The sequence below is a fragment of the Mustela nivalis genome (genome assembly GCF_964662115.1).
Source record: "Mustela nivalis genome assembly, chromosome: X".
NCBI classification, from domain to species: Eukaryota; Metazoa; Chordata; class Mammalia; order Carnivora; family Mustelidae; genus Mustela; species Mustela nivalis.
Window position 1 is genome coordinate 126,369,373 of NC_139040.1, and position 15,711 is coordinate 126,385,083.

General features: G+C 43.8%; 1 protein-coding gene and 1 long non-coding RNA gene across 2 annotated transcripts in view; one reads left to right on the top strand and one right to left on the bottom strand.

Annotated features, from left to right (window-relative positions):
* The window catches only part of LOC309856228, a 47,031-nt gene extending 33,141 nt beyond the window's left edge, over window positions 1-13,890 (bottom strand). Inside the window, exons 1-2 of the long non-coding RNA XR_014307106.1 lie at window positions 13,568-13,890; window positions 12,523-12,634 (exon numbers count right to left, since the gene is read on the bottom strand). This is a non-coding gene — a long non-coding RNA (uncharacterized lncRNA). The remainder of the gene's footprint in view (window positions 1-12,522; window positions 12,635-13,567) is intronic.
* MID1 (midline 1) overlaps window positions 1-15,711 on the top strand; it is a 338,502-nt gene that overhangs the window by 153,616 nt on the left and 169,175 nt on the right. The gene's annotated exons all lie outside the window — the stretch shown is intronic.

Sequence of the window (15,711 nt, forward strand, 5' to 3'; positions counted from 1 at the left end):
GGCATTTTGGAGGCACAAAGATTGTGTGTGGGTGCAGAGTGGAAGGGTTGGGGGTAGGTGGGGAAGCAGTTATTATCCTCTTATGTCAGGCCAGTGAAGGCACATTCATTTAACCAGAACTGGGGAGAAGTCTCAAGGGACAAGGCCTTCCACGTAACATCCCACTGGAGATCCTTGAGCAAAACCAGAGAGGAGTGGCTTTAATCGATGTCTCTTGGTGACTCTGCCATCCTCTAAGATGATTTCTCGAGCATAAACCAGCCAGTGAGTTCCATGACAGACAATCCTGGCTCTAAATCACAAGCTTTTTACACATTCATGCCATTGGGAGAGTACAGGTGCCTCTAATACTTTGCTCTCTTCAAGATGCTGAGCAAGTCCAATTCTTTCTGTGAACCCGGGCAAAAGAAATCATAATCTTCATTTTGTAAGTTCTCTACATTTCGAGGCTTTTTACAACCTAAGAGCTGTCATTTGAATGTCGTGGATTTGGTGGGCCGCTGCTGAACAATGGGGAAATTTCATTAAGCTGAGCCAAGGCTAATTCTGAAGCAGTTCTAATACATTTCCTAATAAGTAGAGGGACTTGATTCCCTATCCCCCCTTTCATGCTTGAAGAATTTCAGAATCTTTGACAAAGCAAGGCCCGCAGTGCTGGCTGAGAGCAAAGGGGGCCCTCTTGGGATGGGCAGCGTTGCCTCCTAGATGCCGAAATCACTTTCTTTCCTTAGAACTATTCACAACTATTTAAGAACTTCTCCACTCTTTGCTAGAAGAATAGGTCATAGATTTATGCGCAGGCCTTTTTCCCCAATCAGTTCAAGACACCTTGATTGCTCACTGTCCCCAAAGCTGATATGTAGACTTGTTCAATATTTAATTCATGTGTACGAGTAAAGTCTCATAAGTTTCTGGACCACACAGAATCCTTGCACAAGTTTTGGATCTAATCTCTGCTTTTGTACTAATTCCAAAAAAGTCAATGAAGTCTGAAGGCATTTGGCAATAGAACTAACCAATTTCAACTCGGTGCTTTAGTCTACGATTAAAGTCAATGTTTCATAAATATTTGAACATGGTTATTGGAACACCCTAGTTATCTTTTTAAGTTGTACTTTGCTATTAGACAAAGAACCATATCAGAGTATCACTCTCCCATAAAAATCTGCAAAGTAATGCTTAAATAGCTTGACATGAAAAGAGATTAAATTCCCTGAGTTCATTGTTCTGTGGACATTGGGCAAAGTGACAGATGCCCATGTTATAGATGAATCGAGTTATAACCCAAAATTACCCTTATATGCATCCTTGGTTCAATTACTCTACTATCAGGAAAATCAGCCAGATTCTTGGCTAGAGGGCAGATGGGGCCCCCTGGCAACTGACATTCTCTTTACCCTACAAGTGGCTGGTTCTGTTCCTTATCGCATTGTTACACTCTTTCCCCCCTGAATTGTTGTCATCACCTTCACAGATCTGGTTCCTATCCTTCAAAGCATCTGATAGGTGGGTTATTGTCTTGTCTGGGTTCTCCTGGATAGAGATCTAGAAACAGAGTATCGGGGCCAAGTCCCTTATTCGGAGGGGAGCGATGGGGGAGGCAAGGAACCCAATAAAGAATGTGTGTTTGAGTGAGTTCTCACTATGGGCGACTGGAGCTTAATCCTATTGGGGAACTCTGGGAGCTGGTGTAAAACATGCTCCTCAGAGATAGCCCCCCTCAGACACCAAGTGAAGAGGGAGTCGGGGTATTTATGTACCGACTCTGGTCCATCACCAGATGAGGACTGCAAAGGGTCAGAGATGGGAGACTAATTCTCCTGTATCCCTTGCCTGCCAGAGCAAACAAAAGTTGGCTCCCATGCTAGAGAGAGCTCCATGGCAAAAAGACTTGGAGGCTGGCAGTTGGACGTCAGGCTACTGGGCAGAGAGGTGGAAAGGCTCACGGGAATATAAATAGAACGTTGGCCTCTCTGGTTCATACTGTGGGGAGCCAGCTTCACTGTCTACCAACCCCAGAGGCAGCACTCCACAAGTCCCTTGTGGTCGCCTCATCAATATTCCTCCACCAGGAAGAGACATCATCTCCTCATGACCCGCCTTAAAAAAATATTACAGTCTACTTCCACTCTATATACTTTGTCAGCTGGATAGGAGAGCTCTTAGAGATTCACCTAACTTCCCAGGCCCAGCTCTGTCTCGGACAGAGGATAACGCAGAAGAATAAGAGTGTGGGAATCTGGGCCTAGTGGGGCAAATAGCCAGGGAAGGAGCTGGCCATCAGCATCTGACAGGTGGGTAGCTCTTCCATTTGCAGGAGAAAGTCTGCACAGAGAAGTGAAGAATTCTTTCTCCACATGGATTTCCACAGATGGATACCATGCAAAGCATGCTTTTTCATGGCCCCTGCCTTAAGACAGTCCAAGTCCAGGGTCAGGGCGCCCAGGTGGTGCAATAGGTTAAATGTCTGACTCCTGCTTTCAGCTCAGGTCATGATCTTAGGGTCATGAGATGGAGCCCAGTGGTGGCTCTGTGCTCAGCACAGTCTGCTTAAGACTCTCTCTCCCTGGGGTGCCTGGGTGGCTCAGTGGGTTAAACCTCTGCCTTTGGCTCAGGTCATGACTTCAGGGTCCTGGGATCAAGCCCCACATTGAGCTCTCCAGTGGGGAGTCTGCTTGTCCCTCTCCCTCTGCCCTTCCCCCTCCTCATGCCCCCCTCAAATAAAATAAAATAAAGTCAATGTTTTTCCACAGTATACAGGTATCACCCCACAAATGAGAGAATTGTGTTACCTTCTTAAGAGATCTGCTCTGACTCCTCATGTAAATTATCAGTCTTACATCTTGTGATCATTACTCACAGTGCCCTGACCATATTCTATTTCCCCATAGGTCTTGGCTTCTGAGATAACTCTGTAATTCACTTATTTATTGTAGTTCTTGCCTGTTCTCTTTTAATGGAAGTACATCAAAGTCAGATTTTGTCGGTTTACTTCTCTGATGTATCCTAAGCACTGAGAACAGTGCCTGGTACATAGCAGTCTTTTAGTAAATATTTGTTGGATGGATGGATGGATGGATGGATGGATGGATGGATGGATCAGATGAGTTTTCTATAGCTCATGCTTTTGTTGTTCCTCCCCACCCACTCTACTATGGGGCTTTGGGATCTTACGCATGTGTAGGAGTCCCATAAATTGTTGTTAAAGAGATAACTGACTTTGGGGGAGACTGGGTGGCTCGGTGGATTAAGTGACTGCCTTTGGCTCAGGTCATGATCCTAGAGTCCTGGGATCAAGTTCTGCATTGGGCTCCCTGCCTGGCAGGAAGTTGGCTTCTTCCTCTGACCCTCCCCACTCTCATGTTTTTTCTATCATTCTCTCTCAAATAAATACATAAAAATCTTTAAAAAAAAAAAAAAAAAAGAAAGAACTGGTTTGCCAGAGAAAGAAAAAGTAGCCAATGCTATTGGAAGGGAAAGATTTTTTGTGTGACAAAAGTCTTTTCTCTATCAAAATTATATTTTCGGGACACCTGCATGGCTCAGTGGGTTAAGCGGCTGCCTTTGGCTCAAGTCATGATCCCAGCATCCTGGGATCGAGTCCCACATCGGACTCCTTGCTCAGCAGGGAGCTGCTTCTCCCTCTGTGTCTGCCTGCCGCTCTGTCTGCCTGTGCTCTCTCTCTCTCTTCGACAAATAAATAAAATCTTTTTAAAAAATTATATTTTCAAGATAGAGGAAGTATATGGATTAATTTATCATAAAGCATAAGACAAATTTTCTTTTGGTTGCTGCTATATTTATATCTACATAAAACTGTAACTATATTAATGTCTCTATCTAGTTGCCCTAGATGACGATTCAGTTGGCCCACCAGAAATTTGTCTTGCCCAGAACTGTCTCTGCTGAAGATACTTTTTCTCTTCTCAAACCTTATATATAAAACATGCGCTCTCCATAAACATTCATTGTCTGACCATAGAAAAAATGTATAGATCTTTTTAACACTTCAGTAAGGAGTTAATTTAAGCTAAAGAATTGCTCTATTAAAATATTGCCAGAATTTTCTGTTTTTTCGAGTAGAATGCTTGGCAGGAACAAGTTACACAACATAAATTTTTGGGAAATTTTCTTTTGCATTCCTAGGAAGCAAAACCTTAAAAAGTACGGCTGGGAAATATTTTCTTTTTCAACAATGACAAAATATTTTGGCAAAAGTTCATAAAACTTATCTTTTTTTTTAACCTCCATATACCAAATAATTTAATTTTGTTATGTTTTCAAATTTGGGGGAATTTTCTGACAATTTCCCATTACATATTTCAATTCTTGGATTTTTCTTTAGAAACACAATGCTTTCTTTTTAGAAAAGAAAGAGGGAGGAAGGAGGAAAAAAGAAAAAGAAAGGAAAGGAAGAAAGGAGAGGAAGAGGGAGAGGAAGAAAGGAAGATTTTAAAATGCTACCATTTTTAAAGATTTTATTTTTAAGGAATCTCTACACCCAACATGGGGCTTGAATCCACAACCTCAAGATCAAGAGTCACACTGGGGCGCCTGGGTGGCTCAGTGGGTTAAAGCCTCTGCCTTCGGCTCAGGTCATGATCCTGGGGTCCTAAGATCGAGCCCCGCATCGGGCTCTCTGCTCAGTGGAGAGCCTGCTTCCTCCTCTCTCTCTCTCTACCTGCCTGTCTGCCTACTTGTGATCTCTGTCAAATAAATAAATAAAATCTTAAAAAAAAAAAAAAAAAGAGTCACACGCCCCACCAACTAAGCCATCCTGGCACCCCTATTTCTACCTTTTTTACCAACGTGTATAAGAAAGTTTAATGCAGGCATAAGCCTTATCTCTAATTGTTGAAAACAAATGTTTTCCGAGAAATGTGCTGTGATGATTTTTGCATTAACAATGCCCAGTGCCAACAATATTTTAGAGAGGACTTTGGTTTTTGCATGAGAGTTGATGTTTGTGTGGAAGTTGATTTCTAAGTCAGATGGCAGGGACAAAAGACAAGACATGGGAGTTCCTGAACTGATCTTGCCTAAGTTAACATAGAGTGTAAACTAGTTCTTGCTTTAATGAAACTTACATTTTATTTATTAATGTACACATTCGAAGGGTATTCTATAAGGCCAGGAGAATGGTGAATACTCTGACATGCAAACTCACGGGCCAGCCGGGCTCAGGGGGTGACATCTCTGTGGGAAGAGTGTACAAAGCCAGGGGGACTGGCAGGCCAGGGCTGAGGCAGGCAGTGGAGGGCCATAAAGCACCTGTGCCTTCATGTGTGGATCGTTACTGAGCACCATCAGTGCGTCTAGCTCAATTCCGTATGCTGAAGCTATAGAGTCAGCTCAACAAGTTCCTTTCCTCATTTGGCTTATATTCTAATGTAACAAGACACACAATAAAACACTAAGTATCCAAGATGTCAGATAGTGCTATGAAGACAATTGGAGCAGGGCACGGGAGTTAGGGAGCTCCAGAAAGAAAGAGGAGTGAGAAGGTTGTCAGTCATTGAAAGTGTCCAAGAAGGCCTTTTGGAAAAGAGAACAGTAGAGCAGAGACCTGAAGGAAGTGAGGGCACAAATTGTGCTTTTATCCTTGGGGGGACAACCGCAGGCAGAGAGAAGAGCAAGTGCAAAGGCCCTGAGGTGGAAGCATGTAGTATCTGTTGTAGACCTACAGGGGGCTCAGAGCGGTGCAAGAGGTGTGAATCAGGAGACTGAGAGAAGATGAGGCCTTGCATGGACTTTGGCTTTTACTCGGTGTGAGATGGGAGTCAGTGAAGAATTTTGAGCAGGGGAGTGCAAAAGAATCACAGCTTTTCAGTGGGCTGGGGAGCAGGTGCAGCGTGATCTAGAAGTTAGGAGGCTGCAGCGGGAGTGCAATGAAAAGATGGCGACGGCTTGGAGCAGAGCGGTAGGACAAAATGAGAGAGCGTCAAATGCCGGGTGTGTGGTTTTTTAAAGTTTGTTTTATTTATTTATTTTAACTAATCTCTGCATCCAACCTGGGGCTTGAACTCATAACCCTGAGATTGAGACTTACATGCTCTTCCAAATGAGCCAGCCAGGAAGCCCTCTGGGTGTTTTGAAGGGGAGATTGACAGCATCCGTGATGAATTAGCTGTTGCCCTGAGCATCTGTCTGTGTTTATGGCCAACTCTTAAATGCCCACTTGCTTTTAGGGATGGTTATAGGTGTTTAAGAGGCCAGAGGTGGGATAGACAGGAGCAGCGTTGTTCCAATTAGTCTAGGCACAGTATTCAAATCTAACAACATGAAATGAATCAAGGCTTCCATCAGTAAACTAAGTGCAAAAAGAAAGAAATGTTGTTTAGTAGCCCTGTGTAAAAGCAGTTAGAGGAAGTGAGTTTATTGTGAGTTAGCAGAACTTAATGTAATGTTAATTTGCAGTAATGAATTTACAGTATTTAACGTGGGCTCATTATTGCAGTATCTCATTTAGTTTTCCTTCAAACTATAGAGCAGTTGGAGGTAAGAAAAACAAAGATCACAGAGGGACATAAAAACTGATCATATGAGAAAAAGTTAATTGGTTGGATGAATAGCCCAGAAGCAAATGAACCAAGAGACATAATGACCATCTTGGAATATCTGTAGGGCTGTTGTGTGAAAGTGGAATTCAACTTGAGCCAATATGATCCAGAGGTGAGCTGGCTTCCTTAGGTAGAAGCCATTGCAAGAAACTCCTTAGCTAAATGGAAGGACAGCTTTGGACAGCAGACACTGCTAGCGTTCTGCAATACCTGTGAGCTCATCTCCATCCACTATTTGTGCTAGCCCCTTGTTAACAAGGTGGGGCCATGTGCCTATTTCAGGCCAACAAAAGGCAAGTGGGATTGATGTACATTCCTTCTAGTCCTGACCCTTAAAGCCCCCTTCAAGATCTTTCATCTGCTCTCTGTTCCCTTGGCAGCTGGCCAGATGCAGAGATCCAGGGGAGAACTCTGAGGTCCTAGAAGTGGTAGGTGGAAGGAGCCTGGGTGCATGAAAAGAGCCAATGGATAGCAACTCCGTGTTGGATTGTGATATGAACATGAAATAAAACCTTAATGTGTCGAGCCATGGAGGTTGGGGGACCCTTTGTCATAACAGCTAGATTTACTTACCCTGACCGTATAATCTTTTAACTTCTAGAGCTGTCCAACTGTAGAAGGGATTATAAGGATGGGAGTTAGTTTCCCATCCCTGGATGTGTTCAAGAATACTCACTTAGATATGAAACTCTTGAGGCAAAATCAAGCTAGAGATAAGTGACTTGGCCAAATATCCACTAAGGTCTCCCTATTAACAGAGAGGTGACCTTTTACCCCTAGGTGATATGATGTATAGTTTCCAGTGAACCTTCTTTGAAATCTTTTGTCTTCATAATCTTATCTGAAACATGAGTGTGGTTTCTGTATTCTTCTCTACAACCTATCAGCTTATTTTAATATTTTTTTAAGTTATAAAGTGCAGACTATTACCAAAGGGGGTTGTTTCTTTTAAATCTTTCAGTGGGGTGGACGCATTAGGATTAAGTGTTCAAAAATTAGTATGTTCAAAGTCAAGATGTATCAAAATCAATAAATTCATATTTAAGCCCTGTTTCAAGTGAAAGACAAAATCAAAGCTCAAAATTCATTTTTCATTATTTTAAAATAATTTCCTATATTAAGTCAATAGTATTGTACATTGCCTGGTTCACATTAAAAAAATTACCATGCCAGCTAGGGTTCTTTGGAAAACACTGGAGACTTCTTTATCTTTTTAGGTAACTTATATAGAAATTATTTCCTTGACTTTTTTTTTTTACTTAGATGAATAAAATTGTAACTGTTGTTGTGCCTGTTTACAAAAAGAAGTTGCTGTAAACATGACAGGACTCAGAGTGAAAACTATGTTGACATTAGCAGGTACATGCTTTTTAACCTACTCACATCTGGTCATGTGATCCAACCAGGAGAGGGGTGTTTCTCCTTTGGCATTTCTCCATAACCCCATATCTTCCTTTAAACCAGCCCAGGGGCGCCTGGGTGGCTCAATTGGTTAAGCATCCTGACTCCTGGTTTCAGCTCCGCTCAGGTCACGATCTCACGATCATGGGACTCAGGTCATGATCTCACAGTCATGGGATCAAGCCCCTTGTCAGGCTCCCCACTCAGCATGGAGTTCGCTTCAGATTCTCTCTCCCTGCCCCTCAGCTTTTCCCCCTGCTCATGCTCTCTCTCAGCCTCTCTCTAAAGTAAATAAAATTTTTTAAAAACTTTTTTCAGAGGCTGTACTTGAGAAAAGGGAAAAAAATGGATGCACCTAAGTCCATCACTTTCTTTACAGGCATTCTCTCTGGTAGATACTTATTTTATTTATTTATTTTTGTTTTAAAATGTTTATTTAGTTGACAGAGAGAGACACAGCGAGAGGAGGAACACAAGCGGGGGGAGTGGGAGAGGGAGAAGCAGGGAGCCTGATGTGGGGCTGGGTCCCGAGACCCTGGGATCATGACCTGAGCTGAAGGCAGATGCTTAATGACTGACTGAGCCACCCAGGCGCCCCTCTCGTAGATGTTTAGGCAAAAATAACACCTACTTAGAGGGGCAGATGTCTCCCCCGAGGAGTAGCTGCTTTGTTTCCCTGGGGAGAGTTTGTCCATGGATTTTGCAAACTATATTTGATGTATTTTTAAAAAATTTTATTTAGTTATTTGCCAGAGAGAGACACAGTGACAAAGGGAACACAAGCAGGGGGAGTGGGAGAGGGAGACACAGGCTTCCTGCTGAACAGAGACCCTGGGATCAGGCCCTGAGCCAAAGGCAGATGCTCAACCAACTGAGCCACCCAGGCGTCCCTATATTTGATATTTTAAAGCAGACATTTTAATACTTATTTATTTTTACTATAGATCTTGGGCTAGCTTTCTTGATTGTTAATTTCCCCTTCATTTTTACTTTTTTTTAGAAGATTTTATTTATTTGTCTGACAGAGAGATAGAGAGCATAAGCAGGCAGAGCGGCAGGCAGGGGAAGAGGGAGAAACAGGCTCTCCTCCAAGCAGAGAGCCCGATATGGGGCTCAATCCCTGGACCCTGGGATCATGACCCAAGCTGAGGGCAGGTACTTAACCTTCATTTTTAATGATCCCCTAAACAATCCCCTTCATTTTTAAATGGAAAGCAGGAAACATGAGTGGAAAGTGAGCATTGAAAATTTGAGTAAACTTATTAAAGATTAGAATAAAATAAAACTGCTCAGTGTCCATCTAGTGGCCAATATGAAACTTGGTCTCAAGTCTTGAAATGTAACAGTAACATGACACCGAAACCTGGCAGAAAGATCACGTGGGGATTGCATCACTTTTCCCACAGCCCAGAACTCAGTCACATGACTGAGACCTATTTGTGTGGGAAACTGGGAAATCATGGTCTTCCTATGTGTGCAGGAAGGAAAACAAAATATAACAGGATTTGGTTGCCCTGTGGCATTGTCTCTGCCCCACCAGTCTTCTCCTATCTAATATAACAGTCACAATAATTAGTGTATGCCTGCTAGACATTTACCATCTCAATGAAGTACAGAGATATACTTTTGGATTCTGTTTTGCAGATGAGAACTTTGAAGAGCAGATTTGTTAAGGGGCTTTCATCTCCCTGAATCACTCATTTTATCCTCTCTGTCTGAAATGAATTCGCTTTATCACAATATGAAATTTGGCTTGGGGATGAGTTGGTAAACGTTTCAAAGTACCATAATTCAAATTTTTGGATTGCGTGTTTTAACTGGCTACGTTTGGTGGCTTGAACAACACAGATTCTCCACCCTCTTTTTTTTTTAATCTCACACATACAAATTAAAACACAGTTAGTTCCAGCCTTGATTAATTCCTTGACCTAACAGTGTCATCAGGAATCCTGGTGTGTCTTCACTCCTCACTCTGCCCTCCTGACCCAGCACACTCACATCAGCAAGTGGCTGGCAGAGGGTTTCCCAAGCTCTAGGCATTACCTCCTCACTCTCCACCCCCCTACCCACAGGCAGGAAGTGGAGTTCTTATTAAACACATTCCCCCCCACTTTTCTTTCCTTTTAATCAGGTATTAAAACCTTTTTTTAAGAACCCTTCAAGCAGCCTTCCCTTACTATATCGTTGGTCAAAAGTGATTTGCATGCCCATGCCTAAGCCAATCCTGGACAAAGGTCATGAAATGACCCTGATTGCCTTTGAGGATCCCAGTTCACCCCTTGGGGCTGAGCAAGGGGCAGTGGTTACCAGGGCAGGCAACCAACAGCATCTGTCAGAAACAGTCTCACCTCTCAATAAGTATTAGAAATGAGCCATAAAACGAGAAACGCTAGAGCAAGAGTTTGAATCAAAGGAGTTCGGAACTTATTTAATTCAATGCTCACTTTGCAGATGGCTAAACTGAGCCTCAAAGAGTGAAATAAGGGTAGAGGTAGGACTAAAAGCGAATCTTTTGATCTAGAGCTCTTCATACCATTGCATCATACTCAGGAGTCCATCAGTCACAATAGGACGGTACACTGTGCTCGCTTTTTTGGGTTTGGGTCTTTGTCTGGTAAATTGTGAACTCACTTTTCAAGGGACAAGAGCATCTTCCTGAGCTTTGACTCTCCAGAGTCTGGCACGGGGTCCTATGTACAAGACTAGCAGACTTAACAGTTGCACAGGATTTAATGACTGATTGCATTTTAGTCTTACTATAACTTACCAGTAGGTGAAGAAACTGAAGCAGAGCTACAAGGTCCCCGAGGCACTGTTACAATAGCATAGCTATAAAAACATACGCTAAAATCTACAGGCAGAGGGAAAGCCTCAGAGAAATCTTTCTTATTGTTGCTGCTCATGTGTACATGTATGAAATCTTTGAAAACTGACTTTCTGGCAATGGAATCTCATAATCTTCTGCCAGAGGTGAAGTTAAAAAAATTAAAAACCCAGGACTAGGGTAGTTAGAGCCCGTGGCTGGAGATAGTGAGAAATTTTATTCAATACTTTTTCATAAAGATGATAGGCACACAGTGATGGGTAGAAGATGAAAGGAAAAAGTCAATGTTGACAACGGGAGAAGATCCCTAAAATGAGGAATGAAAAGTGGGCTGCGGGATTTGTGGTAGTTCCGATTTTCTTTTATGGACATATCAGGCCATCCGGATGCTTGATGATTTCACCCAGACCCACACTGGAATGGCAATGACTGTGTTTTCCATGGCTACCCACGCAAAGGGATGGAATTGTTCTAAGCGAGCTCACTACATGCTTTGTACACATGGAATCAGATGTACCCTTAAGCTCATAACTACCCCCAAATTATAGCCTATCTCTTTGTTTTGGGGACTGTGAGTATATGCTTTTTGCTTTTTATTCTTCCATTTCCAAGTTACCATTTGTTGCCTTTCAGGTTTGGGGGTTTTACAAAAGTTTTTAGCACTCCTTTGTACGAACCCTTCTAGAGTCTAATTCTCCACTTGATGTTAGAACTAAAAGACACACAGCACTCTGTACAGTTTTCCGGAAGGGATTTTGACCCTTTTTCAACCTCGTTTCAATTTGTGGGAGTAGTATTGGAGAAGGGCCAAAATAGCAAGTAAAAATACCAAGTGATTCTTCTTTTCTAGAATGGTGAGCAATGCAAACTAATAAAAACAGCAAAATACAAATATGATGGTTGGGAACAATCCTGGGTCAGAACTGGAAGACCTGGATCTTTGCTTCTGGCTCTGCCGTTGTGTGTGTGTGTGTGTGTGTGTGTGTGTGTGTGTGTGTTTAGGAAGGAAGGAGGGTGACAGAGAGATAACCTTAAGCAGGTTCCACTCCCCGCACAGAGCCAGACTCAGGACTCAATCTCACAACCCTGAGATCACCACCTGAGCCGAAATCAGGAGTTGCACACTTAACTGAGGGAGCCACCCAGGCAGCATGCCTCTGCTCTCATTTAAACACAGGCCAAGCTGAGGTGGTTTCCCCTGCTAAAGAGTAAGGGATCCTGGGGCTGCTGGTGGCTCTGTCTGTGGAGCACACGACTCTTGATCTCCCGGTTGTAGGTTTGAGCCCCATGCTGGGTGTAGAGATGACTTTAAAAAAAAATAAAAGCTTAAAAAAAATAAGGATTAAGAGTTCCTGTTCTGGGGCACCTGGGTGGCTCAGTGGGTTAAGCTTCTGCCTTTGGCTCAGGTTGTGATCCCAGGGTTCTAGAATCGAGCCCTGCCCGCATGGGGCTCTCTGCTCAGCAGGGAGCCTGCTTCCCTTCCTCTCTCTCTGCCTGCCTCTCTGCCTACGCCTACTTGTGATCTCTGTCAAATAAATAAATAAAATTTTTTTTAAAAAAAAAAGGAAGAAAAATTCCTGTTCTACCCACCTCCCAGTGTGTTGTTGACATTGAAGAGTGCGGGTGAGATGGGACAAAGTCATGCCAACCTGAAATCACCAGGCGAAGGTTAGGTCACCTATACACCTTATCCGACAGTAATCTGCCGGGATTACAGTGTGAGAAGCGACCTATTACCTCCTCCAGTGAAGACATGGTTCCCAGTTGTATGAGAAAGATCGCCTTCTTTTCATTCCTCCCAGCCGATTCCACGTCTTCTTGTTCTGCAAAAGGCCTGTGGAAAACGATTCTGTGGAAAAATACATTCAGGAAATGCTGCTTTAGAGTCTCCCCCTAATAGAATCACAATCTATGTTAATATTTTGAAGGCGCAGAGAAAATTTGCCCTTTATAAAAGAGACTGCTTAAAAAAAATTAAAATGAAAGAGACTGCTTGCCCATTTCCCAAATGTAATTGACAAAGAATTACCCCCCGCCCTGCCAACGATTGTTAATATCCCTTGGTTATGTTCTAAAGGGAGAGATGACACGCTTCTCTCATTTTGGGCAACATGCAAAAATGTGTTTTTCCGAAATTTTTCTCCTGACCTTTTAAAATGTCTCCTGTTTTGAACAGAAATTCAGATGAAAACGTCCTTCCCCTAACGGTTTCCTTAGCATTGGGGAGCAAAAAGAAAGAAGAGCAGTTTCTGGGTCCTTCTCATTAGCCTATTTCTGTTTAAATTCCTCTCTGTTACAGTTCTCTTTCCACTTATAGCAGGTCACCATGTGATAGAGCCAGATATACCCTGGGACTGTACCAGAACCGCACGCCCAGTGGCCTCTTGAAGTTAGGCAAAAAGCTGGAAGTAATTTTCAGCTATCCTGGCCACTCAGCCTCTTCCCAGCCTGTTCTTATTACAAGGACCACTGGGCAGAACTGAACTCTGCCAACAAGCAATTGCAGAACCATCAAAATTTAGAGCGCGGAAGGATGTAAACCTCTGATGCCGAGTAGGCACTTTTAGCCTGGATCCCCCCAGAGCAGGTCCTGAAGACGGCCTCCGTGCAGGAAGTGTGTATGGGAAGGAGTCTCAGAGAGCAGCAGTGCGCGGCTACAGAGGGGCAGAGACAGTGGGGAAGCCCGCCCAATGGCATGGTCAAGTTGGCTTCTCCCAGGGGCGAGAAAGGTTCATCCCAGGGAGTGCTCAGAGGAGCTTGCCGAACGCATCCCAGAACTTACCTTTGGGACAAAAGGCTCTTGGACCTCATCCGTCTTGGGTGAGCCTGTGAGAGTCAACCCCTGAGCTTCTGGGCTGTGCCTCCAGGAGAGCTGAGGTATAGGAGTCCCATGCCCTGTGGGAAAAGCCCCAAAGCAGGCAAGAATCGAGAGTTCCTTGGAATCACAGAGGCAAGACACAGTCGGTTGCACCCAAGGGAAACTGGTTGAAACCCATGTAGGAAGGGTCACCGCGGCGGCAGTGGGAGGGAGAGCTAGCAATGGAAGGACCTGCCGTGGTTATAAGAGGCTTCCAACAGGTTGTTCACAAAACTCTAGAAGTTTACCTGAGTGAAGCCCGTCCCCTCACTTCCTCCCTGGTGAGCACTGTGAGACCCGGAAGAGTTAACCAGATTGCTTCAGGAGGCGGCTCTCCTGACTCCCTGTTCCCTGGGGCTTTTGGTCACATGGTACCATCTCACCTTGACACTGGCAGAGCAGGGGGTCATGCAGTTGTACCCACAACACGTGGGAAGAAGTTCAACAGACAGGTCTGGCTTCAATAAGGGTAATCACAACAGAGAAGCAAACGTAAGTTCGAATGGGATCCAGAATTAAATGAGTGATGCAGACAGCAAGGCTCCTTGGAATTAGGACAGCAAGAGAGCTTAAAGGGAAACCGGGCTTCGGAGACCTACTATCGCCACCTGTCATCTGGGCATTTCACACTTTCTGAGTTTGGAACGGAGTAACGTTTTTGTGTCAGGCTTGCAAATTGTGCTTGGTGACTGTCATGGGAGCTGTGGACCCTGTTCTGGGGCTAAGAATAGCTGAGCTACTAATTAGGTTACTTGACGAGTACTGAAAAGGAACTCATCAACTCCAGAGAATTCACAACGGGACCTCCTGGCCAGACTGAGACTGGCTTGAACTCAGACCCTTGTGCTGACCCCCACACAACGACCACCCCTTGCTTTCTCTTACGGAAAACACTAGGATGTACTAGAGATCTCGAAATTTAAATAGTTGAGTACTGGAATCTATCAACTTCTAAATTCAAAAATTGGGGTATCAGAATAAATGAACACACAGCTGTTCAGATACTCAAACATAGGAGTAATGACAAAGAAACGTCATGGAGGGAAGGAATGAAGATCAGGTTTGGAGTGGGCCTAAGACTGAGGGAAGGTAAAGAGAACAAGCCGGGAGGGGGGGGCATGGGGGTGGCTCAGTCCGTTAAGCATCTGCGTTTGGCTCAGGTCACAATCCCGGAGTCACAGAATGGAGCCCCGCATCGGGGTCCCTGCTCAGCAGGGACCCTGCTTCTCCCTCCCCTGCTCCCCCTGCTTGTGTACTCTCTTTCTCTGTCCAATAAATAAAATCTTAAAAAATAAAAGAAAGAAAAGAAAACAGCAAGCGAGAGGAATAATAAAGGAAGGATCTCCTAGTGAAATCTAAGCACCACATCTTTTTCCTTCAAGAGTTGGTTCTTTTGTTACTCAGAGTAGGCAACGGTATTCCTTTACCAAAGCACTTGAAGGGGCACCATTGTAATGAGTTAATGTTGATATGGTGCATAGTTCAGTGCCTGGAGCGTAACAGACAACAGTAAATGATCACATGCTAGTACTCCTTTCTACAAGAGAACTTTGTCAGTCCTTTCCCACTTCCCTCAGTGTTATTTACTCATTATTCTTAATACTTTTTAAAAACAATACAATTTTGATTTCAGAACATTTTTAGATTTAGGGAAAAAATTGCAAAGATAGTAGAGAGCATTCCCACCTACCCTCCACTGTGCTTTCCGTAATGTTAATGTCTTACATTACCGCAGTAAAATGGGGGGAGGGGGGACTGAGAAGTTAACGTTGGGATGTTACCATTAATTCCTTGCACATTTTAAAAAATCAGCTCCACGTCCAATGTGGGGCTTGAACTCATGACCCCGAGATCAAGAGTCGCATGCTCTACCCATTGAGCCCGCCCGGCGCCCCTAGAATAGCTCTTTTTGAACAAAAGATTCTAACCCGCTGTGAAAACGTGATGTGTTCAGAAAGTGCACTGGCAGATGGCAGAGCTCTTTTGGACATGATGCTTGCCACAGGTGACATTATGAGAGTCAAACTTTTCAAAAGGGGCCCATAGAAACATCCCAGATGAGATCGCTC